We start from the raw sequence: 15,497 nt of genomic DNA on the forward strand, positions 1-15,497 counted from the left end.
CTTTTTCAAAAATGCAAAACGTAGGTTTCAGATGGCCACTTCCCTCTGGTTTCCAGCCTTTCAAACCTCTAAAACAGGACCACAAACTAGGCTCTAAAGCTGGGCCTCCACCACCTTCCCCAAAGGCAAAGGCTCCAGGGTGCCAGCACACCCTTGCCCACGCTGCAGCAGCACCAGCCCCAGACCATCAGACTGTGCTGCACAGCTGCCACTAAAACCCAGCCTGGAGGTTCAAGCAACTCATTAATCATGTGGCCATAATTCTCTGGGCAGGAGAAGCAGGTTCACAAACAATGTCAAGAGATGGTGTTTCCAGAGCATCTGCAAGGTCTGGCAATGAAGAAGGGTCACAGCCTCACTGTGAAGAACCAACCTGAAGTGAATCCTGTGGTCTGCTGCTTGGAGAAAATTGACTCATTGTCAGTAGTGGGTATTTAAAACCTGCAAATTTGGTTTAGGGCTAGTCCATTTGAGGATAGCAGTACTATCTGTTTGAACACTGTCTCCAAGAGCTGCAATTTCAGCCTTCCAGTATCTGAAGGGGGCCTATAGGGATGCTGGGGAGGGACTCTTCATTAGGGACTGTAGTGATAGGACAAGGGGTAATGGGTTCAAACTTAAACAGGGGAAGTTTATACTGGATATAAGGAGGAAATTCTTTCCTGTTGGGGTGGTGAGGCACTGAAATGGGTGCCCAGGGAGGCTGTGAATGCTCCATCACCTTGCAGTGTTCAAGGCCAGGCTGGATGAGGCCTTGGGTGATATGGTTTAGTGGGAGGTATCCCTGCCCATGGCAGGGGGGTTGGAACTTGATGATCTTAAGGTCCTTTCCAACCCTAACTATTCTATGATTCTGTGATACTAATTATGCTAAGGAGTCAGGGAAGAGCAGGAAACATTTATATTGGACATCCCTTCTCATTGGCAACCACAATGGAAACACCTTGCTTCCCAACAGGTCCTAAGGTGGTTATGTGTCAGGGGAAAAAACAGGTATGGTTGATCTAAATGCAAAGAAAAATAAAGATCATAGAATCACAGAATAGTTACGGTTAGAAAGGGCCTTAAGATCATCTAGTTCCAACACCTCTGCCTGGGCAGGGACACCTCACACTAAAACACCTCACCCAAGGCTTCGTCCAACCTGGTCTTGAACACTGCCAGGGATGGAGCATTCACAACCTCCTTGGGCAATCTATTCCAGTGCCTCACCACCCTAACAGGAAAGAATTTTCTCCTTATATCCAATCTAAACTTCCCCTGTTTAAGTTTGAACTTGTTACCCCTTGTCCTATCACTACAGTCCCTAATGAAGAGTCCCTCCCCAGCATCCTTATAGCCCCCCTTCAGCTACTGGAAGGCTGCTATGAGGTCTCCACGCAGCCTTCTCTCCTACAGGCTGAACAGCCCCAACTTTCTCAGCCTAACCCCAACTTTCTCAGCCTAGATATCAAACAACAAATGAAACCAACCAGAAAAAAAATAAAATAAAAAGTAAAAATCAACAGCAACCAAAAGGTAAAAAAAAATAATAAAAAAAGTAAAAAAAAGTTTTCACTGAAGAGTAATGCTGACCTTGTAATTCATTGCTAAGGGGAAAGGAGTCATTATAAAACAGGCTCATAAAGTATATCCATATATACCTAGTAGGCTTTGATTGCAAAGTTAAGCATTTGAAACAGTATCCAGTTTCAATTTATGCTAAATAAACTCAACCTGAATGGACTATGTAGCCATGTAGTCCCCATGGGTATTTTGACATGCAAGTTTGCCACAGGTTAATATTTAAGTATATTTTCCCACTAAGTAGCTTACAGGACTTAATTATCTCTAGCAAGAGATACTTACGTTCCATTCTGGAAGCCAAGGCTAATTATTTTTTTAAGGTTTTCTTCTACATTTCAGGCAATATATTCACAGACATCTCCATGCTAACACAGATCTTAGAGTTATTTCCTGAGTCAGTATAAAACCACATTTTCTTGGCAAAATTTGAAAGACAAGTTAGTATGCTGTTAAAGGGTATTTCAAAAGTGAACATTGACTTTTGAGTAACTTCTACAATGAACTGCTGGGACAAAACCTTAAAAAGACTTGCTGCAGGAAGGCCAACCACTATAGTTGGAAAAAACACCCCCAAAACAACAAAACAAAAACCTACAAACCAATCAAACACATACAACTACCCCATCAGGGTTTGTCTACTTCAAAGCGTCTTGAAACATACTTATTTCAACTACTTTCAAGTATACTTTAACACACTCAATTTGTTCTACAAGTACACCAATAAGCATAGAACGTGTCTCTCTAGATACACCCTATACAATAATTTTTTTTTTCATTCAGGCATTCATCATTTACCATCGTAACCAATAACAAAAAAAAAAAAAAAAAAAGAGGCATTTGGTACTACTAGTTAAATGTTTTCTAATTATATTTGACACTAAGTTTTTAAACACTACCCTAACAGTATGGTGTGCATCAAAAAAATCTATAGGAGGCAACCTGACTGAGAGCTCTTGCCTCATTTTAGACTCCGTTCACGTAAATAATGAAGTACTACTATTATAGTTATTTCTCCAATAGAGAACACGCTTAAATTCCCTTAATAGTATCAGTGTGGTGGTAATGTTTTGCATTGATGCATTAACTTATTTCCCACATTTATGTTTAGCAGGGAAAAGAGCGTATTATTTTAACAATATGAATGTGATTTTCATTAAGCATTCACCAATATTTTAAGAAAACATGGCTATATATGCCCTACATCACAGAATTATAGAAAATCTAGGTTGGAAGGGATCTCTGGAGATCATTTGGCCTAACCGTTCTTGAAAGCACGGCTTTAAAATAGATTTTCCAAGGTCCCATAAGGTCAAACCTTGATTTCCAGCAAGGAAGACTCTACCACTGCTCTAGGCAATCTATTCCAGTGTTTGATAGTTCTCAAGGTAAAGATGTATTTTCCCTTGTACCCACGCATCTAATTTAAAAATCAACCAACCAACCAACACAAAAACAAAACAACAAAACAAACAAAAACCAAAGAAACCCCACAAACCAAAACCACAAACCTCCACACAAAAGAAAGAAGAAACACGTAGTTTAGGACACTAGCAACTTCATCCTCAAATTTCAAGACACTAACCTAATGTATCATGTCGTTTGATAATATAATATAAATATGCAATAAAGACTGAAATCTCTGTATTGCAGAAATTATTTAACACTGGACAACTGTCACATTTTAACACTGGCAATGGAGCAGGAACTGACAGGCATTAGAAGTTAATGTCTGCAGAATATTTATTTCAAGTAGCTACAGTTTATAATATATGAAACTGCTCAAATAACTTATTATTGAAGAATTTGATAATATACTGGTGATCCCTTTTGGTGGCTATCTCTGGCACCATTCACAGTCATATTAGCATGCCAGGATGCTTCTGATCATGCAGATAATGACTGCTCTCATTTCTTTGGATACTAGGCTGCTATCTCCACAAGCCTGAGCTCTTGCTCTCTTCTGCTCCCAGACAATTATTTAGAGGATGTAGAGTAAGGCACAGTGGTTGAACCTAAGCCAAGCACCTGCTCATTCACCACCCTGTGGGCAAAACAATATATATACCTGTTGAGTCTCACACTGAAGCCCTATCCTTAGGGCAGGCACTAACCTTTTTATACAGTTCAGAGCTTCATGTCTTTAAGACATCGTATATTTCTTTTTTTAATAGAATGTTTGCAAACTAACCAACAGTTGAACATTACTGGTATGATCTTCAGACAACAAAATAGGCTTAGGATTTGAACGTTCATTTGATCCAGTGTTGCTTTAGGTCACCTGATAGCACATCAATATTGGAAGTACTGAAGAAACTTTCACCTCACTTACTCTTCACACATCAAATGCCGAAAGGGATCTCAACAAATGGAGAGACACTAATAAAGACAGGCTTGACACACTGTCTGACCTTATCTGCTGGTGAGAAGCACTTTGCTGACTGCCTTGAAGCTGCATCTAATCAATCCAGTAAAACAGGCTTTTTTTTATTACCCATGTTGAGTTCAACTTTGCCTTATATACCAAATGGTTGTAAAGCCAGTTTTTCTCCTCCCTGCCAGAAAGAAAAGCACATGAGCTTCAGAGACCGATGCACAACATCTCTCACCAAGAAAAGCCATTAGACAATTCTTGGTATGTGCACTTCACAGTTGGGGACCATCAATAAGCACGGGACTGACCAGTGCTGTGACCATCCACACAACCGAGGTGGCACCTATGGGAACACTTTGTTCAAAGCTTCTGTAGCATGCGGCCTACAACCTATTTTTGTAGAGAAAGTTGTAAGGATAAGCATGTTATCTAGGGCTTAGAAATAATTTTACTTTATTAAGTAGCAGAAGAGATGAAATCAAATGCCTGGAGGATGGGAGGCAGAGGGAAAAAAGGGTCAAAAAAAACCCCACAACCTTTTGCTTTTGGTAAGTGAGGTGATAAAAAAAGCTACAGTGTTGGACACTTGTCAGACTAAACAACATATCAGCTTCACACAGCCTGTATTTGTTTTTGGCTGCTTGCTTTGACAGCCAGAGAAATTTTAAACCTATTCTCTCATACTGGGAAAGATTTACTTCCCGAGTAATTAGAAAAAAATAAACACAGATGACACTAGCGTGCAACATGACACTACTCCAAGTCAATCAAACATAGTACACACTGGTTAACAAGTAACAGAATTTGTAACTGATAATAGTAACAAAATCTCTTCCTCTTGGGAGTACCTGATGACAGAGCTAACTTTAGGGCCCCATCCATGAAGGCACATGTGAAGACCACAGTTCAACTCCTTTACTAATCTCAGCAAATACATTATCCACGAAAACTCCATTTAATAAAAGGGTCAGAGTCCTCTTTCACAATCTAAGGAAAATGGGCAACATTATGAGTAAGCTTGATTTCCTATATAAAGAGACTACAACTCCTCTACAATCATTTTCTTCCAAGAGGATGTTTTGGATTTATTTTTTTTTTAAGAAACATTATTTATGTCACGTTTTCAGAATCCAGATCAACACAGATAACAGCAAGTTATTCCGGTGATTAATTACCTTTGTTAATAGGTCTATTCTGAATATAGCTAGCTTCATATTCCACTGAATCACGCTGACTACCACAAAACCTTCAATTGCTCACAAGTCAGAGATACCTGTTTAGAAACCAACTCTAGTTAGACAAGTGACACTGTAAAACCAAATGTACTGCTATGTCAGATCTGAAACCAATATACTCAGCTGAATATATGCAATAATTATAATTTATATTATATATGCAAAAAATTATAAAATATAATTATTTTATATTGTGTTACATATACATATATAAATATATGTATATAATTATATGATTAACATGTAATACATAGGATTTACCAATTTACCACAGATTTTAAATAACTCTGTAATTACATTATTCTGTTCATACTGTTAAGGAGAAATAAATAATTTTACATTACAGAACAGAGTTAAGTGTAGTACTTCCATCACATCAAAATGCAAGAATTTCACAATTAAAGAAAATAATAATAATAAAAAATTAAAAAATACACGCCTCTCCAGTGAGAGAAACAGGAAGGTGTTTCAATAGCCAGGCTACAGTGAAAACCCGGAGCAGGACTTCCAGCAGTTTTGCTCTACACTTGGGTAATAAAGCAAGAAATCCTTGGAAAGAGGCAACAAACTTCTCCCTAGAATGCTCTGTGAAACATCTGCACAGAAAAGAAAAAACAAAGAGTCTCCCACCTTTACCTAAGGAATTCGAAATTAAGCATGTAAATTCACCTTCACATTGTGCCATATATTGATAAGGAATTAAATCTGTAAGGAAATTAAGAAAAAAGCATCCAAAGCATTGTATCTATTCTTGAGCATTTGCCAAACAGGTGAAGCTTTTATCAAAAGGGTAATATCCCAACACATAACCCTCCCTTATTATTAAGCACATAGTGTCACTACAAGATGTCAAGGGTTCTATGCAAAATGCAACTCCATTCTTGTAAATAGCCAGTTGGGGAAGGGTAGTGAATTCATCCAGGTAGTGAACTATTGTATAATAATGTACCAGAAAAACAGGTGCTATTAATAAAAGCAGTCTATTACCGTTACACTGGCAGATAGGCATTTCCTTCACACTTGGAAGAAACATGATGTTGCAAGCCTATGTGTTCAGCCACAAGAAAAGTATGATCCTCCCTGTTCATTCCAGGGAGATACCACCTGATAGACACAGTGCACTGGCCAGAAGCAGAATACTGTAAGTCAATTAAGTGCTTCTTAACTGAATAGTAATGGCACACTCACATGCTCCATCGGTTATTTGGCACTTTTGGTCACAGGTACCACACATAGGACAGAATGAAAGATTACATTTTTATCTGAACAATAATAAAGTCATATCTGCTCAGAAAAGGCATAAAACAAAAGAAAGTGCAATATTTCCCACTATTAAACACTGAATCACTTCCTAGTTACCAAAAAAGTCACTGTGCTCCCCTTAATCTTAGAGCCTTATCAGCTCCCAAGTGCCAAATCACCAGCTTCCTTCAGATAGAGACCTTTTTCTCCAGGTGTGCATTTTCAATATGAATAGGGAACATACATAACCAAAGACTGAGAATAAACTTAAAACCCACTGAATTTAATAAATGAAAGCTACAATTAAAACAGCTGCTTTACTACAGGAGTACTGCTGGGGAGCTCTAAAGCCTGTCAGAGATTTTTAGTCTCTTGCCACATCAGTAGTGAGCCTTGACTGGTACAGTCCCACAGACTTTTCCCTCAGTTTATGAAACATTCTGGCAAGTGCTTCAAAGGACAACTGTGTTGCTAAAATCACATAAATCTGCAAGTCAGGAGAATCAGTTGCTGAAGGTTTTTGTTTTTTAATAAAAAAAATGTCCACTATGGCTGCAAATATATAAAAATCCACACTTGGGTGCAGTTCTATTAAAAACTACTGTTAATTTAATATACCTGAAGTACAGTACTGTAAATATTTTCACACATGAAACTTGCTCAATATCTACAAATCTGAATTTTCTCAGTGACAACTCAAATTGCTTATTACTTTTGTCATAAAATGGGAAAAACTGACTTCTTCCTCTCATTATTGTTCATATTTACAAATAGTACAAAAATAATTGTAGTTACATCACTGGCATTCAACATTGTAACACACGGCCATCAAATGCAGCATACCTTGATAAGCAGCCTACACTGTGTTGTTCTATTACTACTTATTTTGCTAAATACATGGACAGTTTAAGAGGTATTCAAAGTCACATGCCTAAATTTTTCATGACTTTTTCAGACGTCACACAAACCAAATTATATTTACAGAAACATACTTTGAAGGAAAAAAGGTTTAAGATCCTTAATACAATAGGATCTTGCTGTAAAAAGACATGATGTCTTTTCACACTAATCCTCAGTAAAATAATGTGCAAGATAATTTAGAGTGGCTTTACCCAAATTAAAGTTCCCCAGTGAGTTTCCATCAACCAAAAATTGTGACACTATTTTTACCAGGCGCCTAAGAAAGGCACAGTTGAAGGTGGCAATGGGCAGAAAAGAGACTGAAATTGCAACTGGGCTTAAATAAATATTATATATATATATATATATGCGTGTGTATATATATGCGTGTATATATATATGGCTGCACAAACTAAAAGCTGGACCGTCCTGTAACAACCACTGAAAGCTAATTGGAGCAACCGGTGATCACTAGATTGCTCAAAGACACCTTTCTTTCTTGTAGTAAACATTTCAGAATGTGCCAATCCACAACCACATGAAGATAAGGCAAGCTGTACTTTAGCATGTGCTTGCTGGTCTTCAACTTGACCAAAGTACAACCTGCTTTATCTACAGACTAGAGATTTTTAATGTGTTATCTAGAACATTGGCAACACATTGAAGAGGTTACCCTCTTCCAGATAAACCACTAGTACTGAAGCAACCACAGCAATCAAAAAAAAAATCCTTGCATGCGCTTAACTTCGGGAAATGTCTAAATTTGCCTACAACCAAAAGCTGTGCCTCTAGCCACTCTCTTACAGTACAAGTAGTCCCTTTACATCTATGTAAGAATATGAAAAAAAAAAAAAAGCAAACCAGAAAATTGCAAAAATTATGAAAAATATTTTACACTGATACAGTTGTAGAAATAGAAGCCAACTGCACATACATCCAATACCTGGAATAAGAATATTAAGCTTTAACTCCTACCCCTCAAAAAAAAATAATTCAGTTAAAGAGCAGAGATCAGACCTCTGAACACTCAGGGAGAATCCCTGGGAGATGCCCTATGTTGAAAAACAAGATCCGTATTCACACAACTGTAGGCAAAACAACACAAGAACAACACTACAGTATTTAAGCCCACGCGCATACAAGTCACAGCTCAGGCTCCCAGCTTTGATTCATAAAATGCGTCATTCCACAGAGCGTAACTGTATCACATAACTTGCTAGGGAAATAGCCATGGTTACTCATCACAGCTTGGTGCTATGAACCACTTGCTTTCCATAGCACTACACACACCAGATTAAAATCTGTCTGGGGGTGGAGGGAGAGGACAGCGGGAAATCAATGAACAAGATGTCAAATCATAACTACTTCGATACATTAAAGTGCAAACAGAACAGTGTTTATTACTTAGTAATAAAGTGCTTTACTGTTGATTTCAGTTGCTTACAACTGCTCTTTTTCCAAAGATATTTTATAAAGTCTCATTTAGGTCAAAAACCAAAATGAAACAAAACACACAACTGCTTAATAGTGTAAATAATAAATGACTTGAAAAGAAGCTTTTTTTCTTCTTATTACAAAAAAAAAAAAAAATTAAAAGCTAGCTTTACTTTTGGCACATGGCATGTTTTATTTGGTATTTAAAACTGGCATGTGTCAGAATCGCTAATATTAAAGCTGCTACCAAAACACAGGAAATGCATTTTCCAGCTACAAACCTTTAAGTATTTTATGATTTCACATCAATTTTACCATTTCTTCTTTTTCAGAAGATGAAAAAGTAAAAGTGAAGCACACTTCAGTACTGTCCGTCTTACCATTTCAGAAATTAGACATTTTAGCTTGTTTGAAAGGTCATGCAAACTTAAGAGGAAGAGTATGTAATTAATTTTGTATTACAATAGAAGAGCAAGTGGAATCAGCATCACTTTCTGCACATCCAGTTTTCTTCTTGTATAGAATTAAAAAAAGATAATTAATTTATTTTCACCTCAAATGATTAAAAACCTCCTGAAGCCCTTGTAAAACTGCCCACTATAATAACACATATGTACAAGTTTGAATTAAGGACTGGCTTTTGCTCCCATTTTGCATGGATTTCTATAAGCATCAACACTAAATCTTAGTGGAGAAATTCTAAAACTAAAAAACAAGTTATGCCTATGACTGGTAAGTTATTACTACAATACCACACAGTATTGTTTAAGAACAGTTATCCAACTAACTTCAGAGCACACAGGCCACTACATGAAGTTAGGAACATAAAAAGCTAGTTGTCGATAAAGATGATAGCAAGTAGGTGGCCGTGACAAGGATTACTACATTACAACTTGAAAACGTACTGAACTGGTCAATAGAAGCAAGAACACACCATACTACTTTACCATGGCTTTATTTCTAGTTCATGATGCCTGGAAAAGTATCAGTTTCACTTTTGGCAAAGCAACACCTTTCAAAAAGCCCCAGATTCCTTCTACTAGGAAAGGTATTATGACCACTTCACTTTAAGAGCTCCCCTCAATTCCAGATTCTGAAAAATGCAGTTTCTCCAACAGGGCTTTCAGTCATGCTTCACAGCTGGGGACACTCTCTCTCCTCACAACATAAGTTGCTGCAAGTGTTTGTATGAAACCTAAACTTGTCAAGAGAGGGAACTGATGAAATTACAACCAATATGACAGATTAACATACCACGTGCAAGCTTCAGTTTCTTGTGACTTCCATTCTGTCTGCAAAAATGTTCTACCGTTTCATCTTCATATTGAAGAGACATTTGCAGAAGTTTAACAGGGCGAAACTAGTCACAGAAATCAATCAGATTAGCTCAATCCTGATGATTTATTTCAAACAGAAGCAATTAGGATAATGTGCTGGCTGCAGACTAAGGGGTCTACAGCCTGCAGAGATCCCTCTTTAGTTAAATCAATGGTGAGGATTCTTGGATGGAAGAACTGCATTTATTAAAAGGAGAGGTGTTGTTATTGAATGAAGATGCACGCTGAGATGAGAAAACAAGGCCATGTGAGAAGGCCCTCAAACTAAGTGTGCCAGCTAAATCCAGAGGAACTGTGAGAATGGTGAAAAGACAGATACATTTCTGCCTGTATCTGTTCCAACTTTTTTCTTTTTTTTTTTTTTCTGGAAACCGATTTAAAAATACCTCACATCTTATTGAGGAGTGCCAGATGGAGAATCTGTATTCCAAACGTATGCTCAGAGCCCAGAATTTGCTTGGACTTCTCCAACTTGCAAACCAAGAGCACATGGGACTCAAAAGATGAACGAAAATACAGCAGTGCACCAAGCACCTACTAGGTTTTGAAGTTTCTTTAGTATCTTCTTCCTGCCCATGCAAACAGGAGCCCTTCATTACCGTTACTCATGTGCAATGTTTAAAAATCTAAAACATAAAATCTAGCACATAAACATGACCAGACATCAGCATCATGGTGATTTCAGTACAGCTCAAGTGACTGAAATATGTACAGAAGCATCAATATTTTCCTTAGAAAGAAGGCTCCAAGATTTTGTACGTAGGTTGGCAACAGGAGGCAAAATTAAAACCAAAAAGAACTTTATAAAGCAAGCTATTGGAGAACGTTTTCTATATTACACGATTTCCTAGCATTTCATTAAGTATTTTCTGTGCAGGGGTATGAGAAGAAAGAAAAGGAATACAAAGTCCTGTACAGGACATGTGACTGAGTTTCATATTACAATGCTAATAATAGAAATAAGAACTCAGTAAGGTTCAGTACACGCTGATATGAAGGCAATGGTATCTTAGGCTATGGGGAGATTAGAATAAATTATCTCAAGGTAAGTCAGGATGGAACTTGCAGCACATCTGTTACTCCACTCCAACTGCCTCTGTGCCTGCTCTTTCCTCTCAGTAGACACCCTGACAGAAGAATAACTTACCTCCCATTAACTCACACTTGTCATGAGGTAACACCATACATACCTTCTGATTTTTAGGCCTTGATAACAAGAAAACAATATAGTTCATGAAAAGCCTCCAACTCCAAAACAAAACTGCAGGCAGACTGTTCCTGGCTGATACTGACATTTTCATGTAGCCTTAACCAAGTTGCCTAAACCCTGCCTTTCCTGTGGGCTTAAGAGACAACCCCAGCCCAGAATTATCTGTCGATTAATTTGGGTAGCTTCCTACTCAAGTGAAAGCCATCCTGTGTACTAGCCCAAGGTATCCAATGTTCCCATCAGGGACTGAAATATCAGTTATGGATACTCATCACAAGGCAGACACCTGCAAACTGGGTGCACTAGTGCTCATTAGTACTGTGCCAAATCCTCCTTGTTGACTAACCTCATACACTTAACACCATAGAACAAAGCATACATTGCACTGCTACACACAGGTAGTCAGAAGATAAAGAGAATACCAACTTACAAACTAACGCCAATTAGCACAAGCAGAAAACAAATCATTTTGGTTTAGTATACTCAAATCTGTAGTTATGGAATTGTTTCTCACTCAAAAAGACATGCCACAAGGTCCTACGAAACTCACAATGCAGACTTACCGTGCTACAAATAACAGATTGTATCAATAGTTCTCATCATTATTAATCTTAAGTTTACTTTTAACTGCTCCGTTTGTAATGAACAAGTAGCCCTATGTATAGATGCCAGCACAGCAAGAATTATTTGCAAATACACAAAGTAACAAAATAGAAGAACTGTTCACTGTACTTGCATTTAGTCCACCTTAGAGAACTTAATATCAGTGACTTCTGTACATAACACTCCTAGTGTTGCACCTATGTAAGGTTACGCTTTTAGCACCTATGTAAAGCTATCATTTACTCATCAGTACAAAAAGTAGGTCACAGCTTAAAATGTATGGACACTGTCTCTGCTATAATACTATCGCTATGTCTCTGCTATAATGGCTATTAAAAAACCACCACTCAAGACCTTTAAAAATTAGTTACTATTTTAGACCACTGGACTGGATAAAAAACATGATTTATCACATGACAAGTCATGGACATATGCAAGAAGCTGATGTTACTACCACACTAGCTTTTGCATGATCATCTTCTGCATTAAGCATATCACACCACTAATACAAACTGATTAATTAAGAAGCAATTACGGAGCTTTCTCAATATGCTATTAAATTCCAAAGTTCACTTAATGATAGTCTTATTACAGTCTTGGTTTGTGCTAGAAGTATTTTGGAGGCACAGGGGTAACAACTTAAGTATTGTACAGTACAACACATCACTGTGATATTACCCAAAAGTTCTGCCCTGAAATCATGATCTAACTGCTCCAGTCAAAGAACGTGCAAAAAGGTGGTAAGAGGCACATAAGAAACCCTTGTTAAATCACAGAGAGAGATGACAAGTATTAGGAGGCTTTCCAAGAATCTACTGCCAGCAATATTAAGAGTGTTTAATGAAAGGAAATAAATCTTATCAACACAAGATGGTGCTTCAAATGAGCTCTTAAGTGTACTTAGAAATATGTGGAATATTATATTTTTTCTTAAAGACCAAGGATGTACTAGATACTTGTCACCAACCATCAAGGAATTTGTGACACAAGACAGTCCCAGATAATGTCAGCATCATAAAAATGAAGTATTTGTATTTCATTAGCAGGTTTTTCCAGATATGGTAACTAAGCAGACCTTTCTTCCCCACAATTCCTGTTTGTTAACGGTTTCCTTTCTGATCTAAGCCACCCAGGTAATAGGGACAATTTGTTTCTTCTATAGATTAGTTTCAGACAAACTTTATAAAAGTGAAAGTGCAACTCCCCTCCAAACCTAAGTATTCTACCCATCTAAATTCCCTTCCTATAAATAACTTCTTTATGCAATACTGTGCACAATTAGTACTTGAGTGATACAGATATTTCTACCAAAACCAGGACAGTTTTAGATGATCAAAGTAGCATCAGTAGTTAACGTTACCAAAGCACTAACTTGCTCCGATTTCTGTTACGCAGTAGCGATCAATGTGGATGACAAACTGTACAGCCACGAGGGAAGCAACTACCCCAGCAGGGAAAACACAAACAAATCTCTACATCTTCGAAAAAGAGAAAGGCAAGGAGCAACAGAAGGAGAGGTTAATTACTTCAGATAATCTCAGTAATGAGAGGTAGTGAGAAATGCTGTAGGTTAATGGGAATTTTATATTCAAAGTAGTATCTTTTACTGCTGTTGCATCTGCTTCACAATACCAGAAAGGTAACTTGTTCTCACACTTCAATTATATGTATGTATTATAAATACATTATAAATACGTTAAGTTAAATGCTATAGGTATGGATATATTATAAACTGGGGATCTTTGTATCGCCACACTGTAAACTCGGCACCCAAAATGCTGAAAGTAACCACGGCAGGGACCCGGCAGCCTTTGGGGTGCGGTACCTGCTGATACGGCACCACAGACTAGTTACGTCCGGGATCTGAGTTCCGATACCTTGGTATACCCGTGCCTCCCGGCCGTGCGGGCACAAACACGGGCAGGGCCACCCTGCGCCCGCAGCGCTCCCCTCCTAAACCCGCCCCAGGCGCTCAGGGCTCGGACGGGCTAGAAAAAAAACCTCTGGGACGAGGTGCTCCGCCGGCGACTTGGAGGCAGGAAAGGTTGCATGGGGGAAGGAGCCAAACCAGCCCTGCAGTAAGAGGCAAGCCCAGCGGAGACGGGACGGGAGCTTCCCTCACCGTTCCTCTACTGGGGACCCAACGGCGCCCACCTGTCCCGCCGTAGGGGCAGGAAACGCAAGGCGCTGAGGGGGGCGGAAAAAGGAGGGAGCCCGCGGGCTGAGGAGCGCCGCGCCCCGGAGCGCCCCAAGCCGCTCGCTCCCCGCCGGCACGGCACAGCAAGGCACAGCACAGCGGGCTACCAGGCTGACAACTAGCCCGGCCCTGCCGCTCACCTTCCCGCTCGCCTCCTGCGCCAGCCCCGACACCCGCCGACAGCAGCCCTCGCCCCTGCCGCCGGGCACTCCGCCGGACGGCCGAGGAGAAGGAGGAGAAGGAGGAGAAGGAGAAGGAGGGAGGCGCAGGGGCGGCCCCTGCCTCGCAACTTTCCCCTTAGCCCCGCTTCCGCGCCCCGCGCCGCTCTCGCCGCCGCCTCGCCTCGCCCCGTACCTGGCGCGCCACCGCCGCCCCGCTCCCCCAGGGGGCGCAAAAGGCCGCCACGGCCGCCACCGCGCGGACCGAGCCGGGCAGGTGCGGACACCGCGACCGCAGCGACCACCCCGCTCCTGCCGCCGCCGGCTCCTGCGCTTGGGCTGGGCGGGGCGGGCCGGGGCGGGGCGCGAGGGGAGAGGAGGGGAGGGGCGGTGAGGAGCGCGCCCACCTGCCCGCGCCCGCCCCCTAGCGGAGGGAGCGACTGCCAGGGCCCGGCCGTACCTCCCCTCTTCGGCTGCACTCGGAAACTTTCGGCACATTCCGCCGCTTCCGGGAGGGGGAGTGGGAGAGGCGGGGTGGTGGTGGTGCGCCTTCACATCCTCTATCCTTGCCCCGCGGCTGCCGCGCATGCGCACTGGCGGGGACTGCCTCGCGGGTGCTTGTCCGGGCGCGAGTGGGGTGGCCCGCTGGAGTGTTGGGCGGGTCCGGCTTCTCACGGGTCCCTGCTCCCGCAGCGCAGTGTGCGGGACATGCCTCCTGGCTGCGGGCACTTAGAAGTTACAGCGAGCCGCCTCAGAGGTGGTTAGCACGGGATTGGAGGGGCCTGCCTCAGCCGCTTGAGGCTCGGCCAGTTGACAGGCTGCGTGAGGAAACATCGACCTGCTGTGTGCCTGCAGTAAAGCCTGGGTTAGTAAAGAGTCAAAATGCAGAGAGATGCGGAGTATTGTCAAAGAATGAGTTTATAGCACACCCTATCCACTCTCTTCTCCTGAAGGAAGGTGGCAGAGGGAGGTGTGCCATGCTTCCTATCCTCTTGCTTCCCTAGTTCCTACAGGGCATGCTGCAGCACCGTGCAGAGGTTAGCTCAGGTGTTGGAAGCCGTATAACTGTGTCAGAGCAACTCTACACCCATTCTAATTAACTGAGCCGTTCAGCGGAGCTAATTAGCTGAAGCAGAATACCTCAACGGCCAAGCAACAGGTTGTATTTTTTCTCCAGTGGCAAAGAAATTTCGAGATCATGTTCCTGCCCTTGTGGCACACTTGCGCTAATGCAATTGTACATG

At 40.9% G+C, this 15,497-nt stretch overlaps 1 protein-coding gene across 5 annotated transcripts in view; it reads right to left on the reverse strand.

The window, feature by feature from the left end:
• PTPN3 (protein tyrosine phosphatase non-receptor type 3) overlaps positions 1 to 15,497 on the reverse strand; it is a 152,476-nt gene that overhangs the window by 96,602 nt on the left and 40,377 nt on the right. Inside the window, exon 1 of one of the 5 annotated variants that reach the window (XM_061344289.1) lies at positions 14,450 to 14,592. The exons of 3 other annotated variants lie outside the window; for them this stretch is intronic. The gene's annotated coding sequence lies outside the window, so the exon portion shown is untranslated. Of the gene's footprint in view, positions 1 to 14,235; positions 14,305 to 14,449; positions 14,593 to 15,497 lie in introns of those variants that run through there. One more of the 5 variants, XM_061344290.1, reaches the window with a different exon arrangement.

The sequence above is a fragment of the Neopsephotus bourkii genome, unplaced genomic scaffold (genome assembly GCF_033783945.1).
Source record: "Neopsephotus bourkii isolate Nb327-2 ecotype Australia unplaced genomic scaffold, CSIRO-AGI_Nbou_v1 NB_207, whole genome shotgun sequence".
NCBI classification, from domain to species: domain Eukaryota; kingdom Metazoa; phylum Chordata; class Aves; order Psittaciformes; family Psittacidae; genus Neopsephotus; species Neopsephotus bourkii.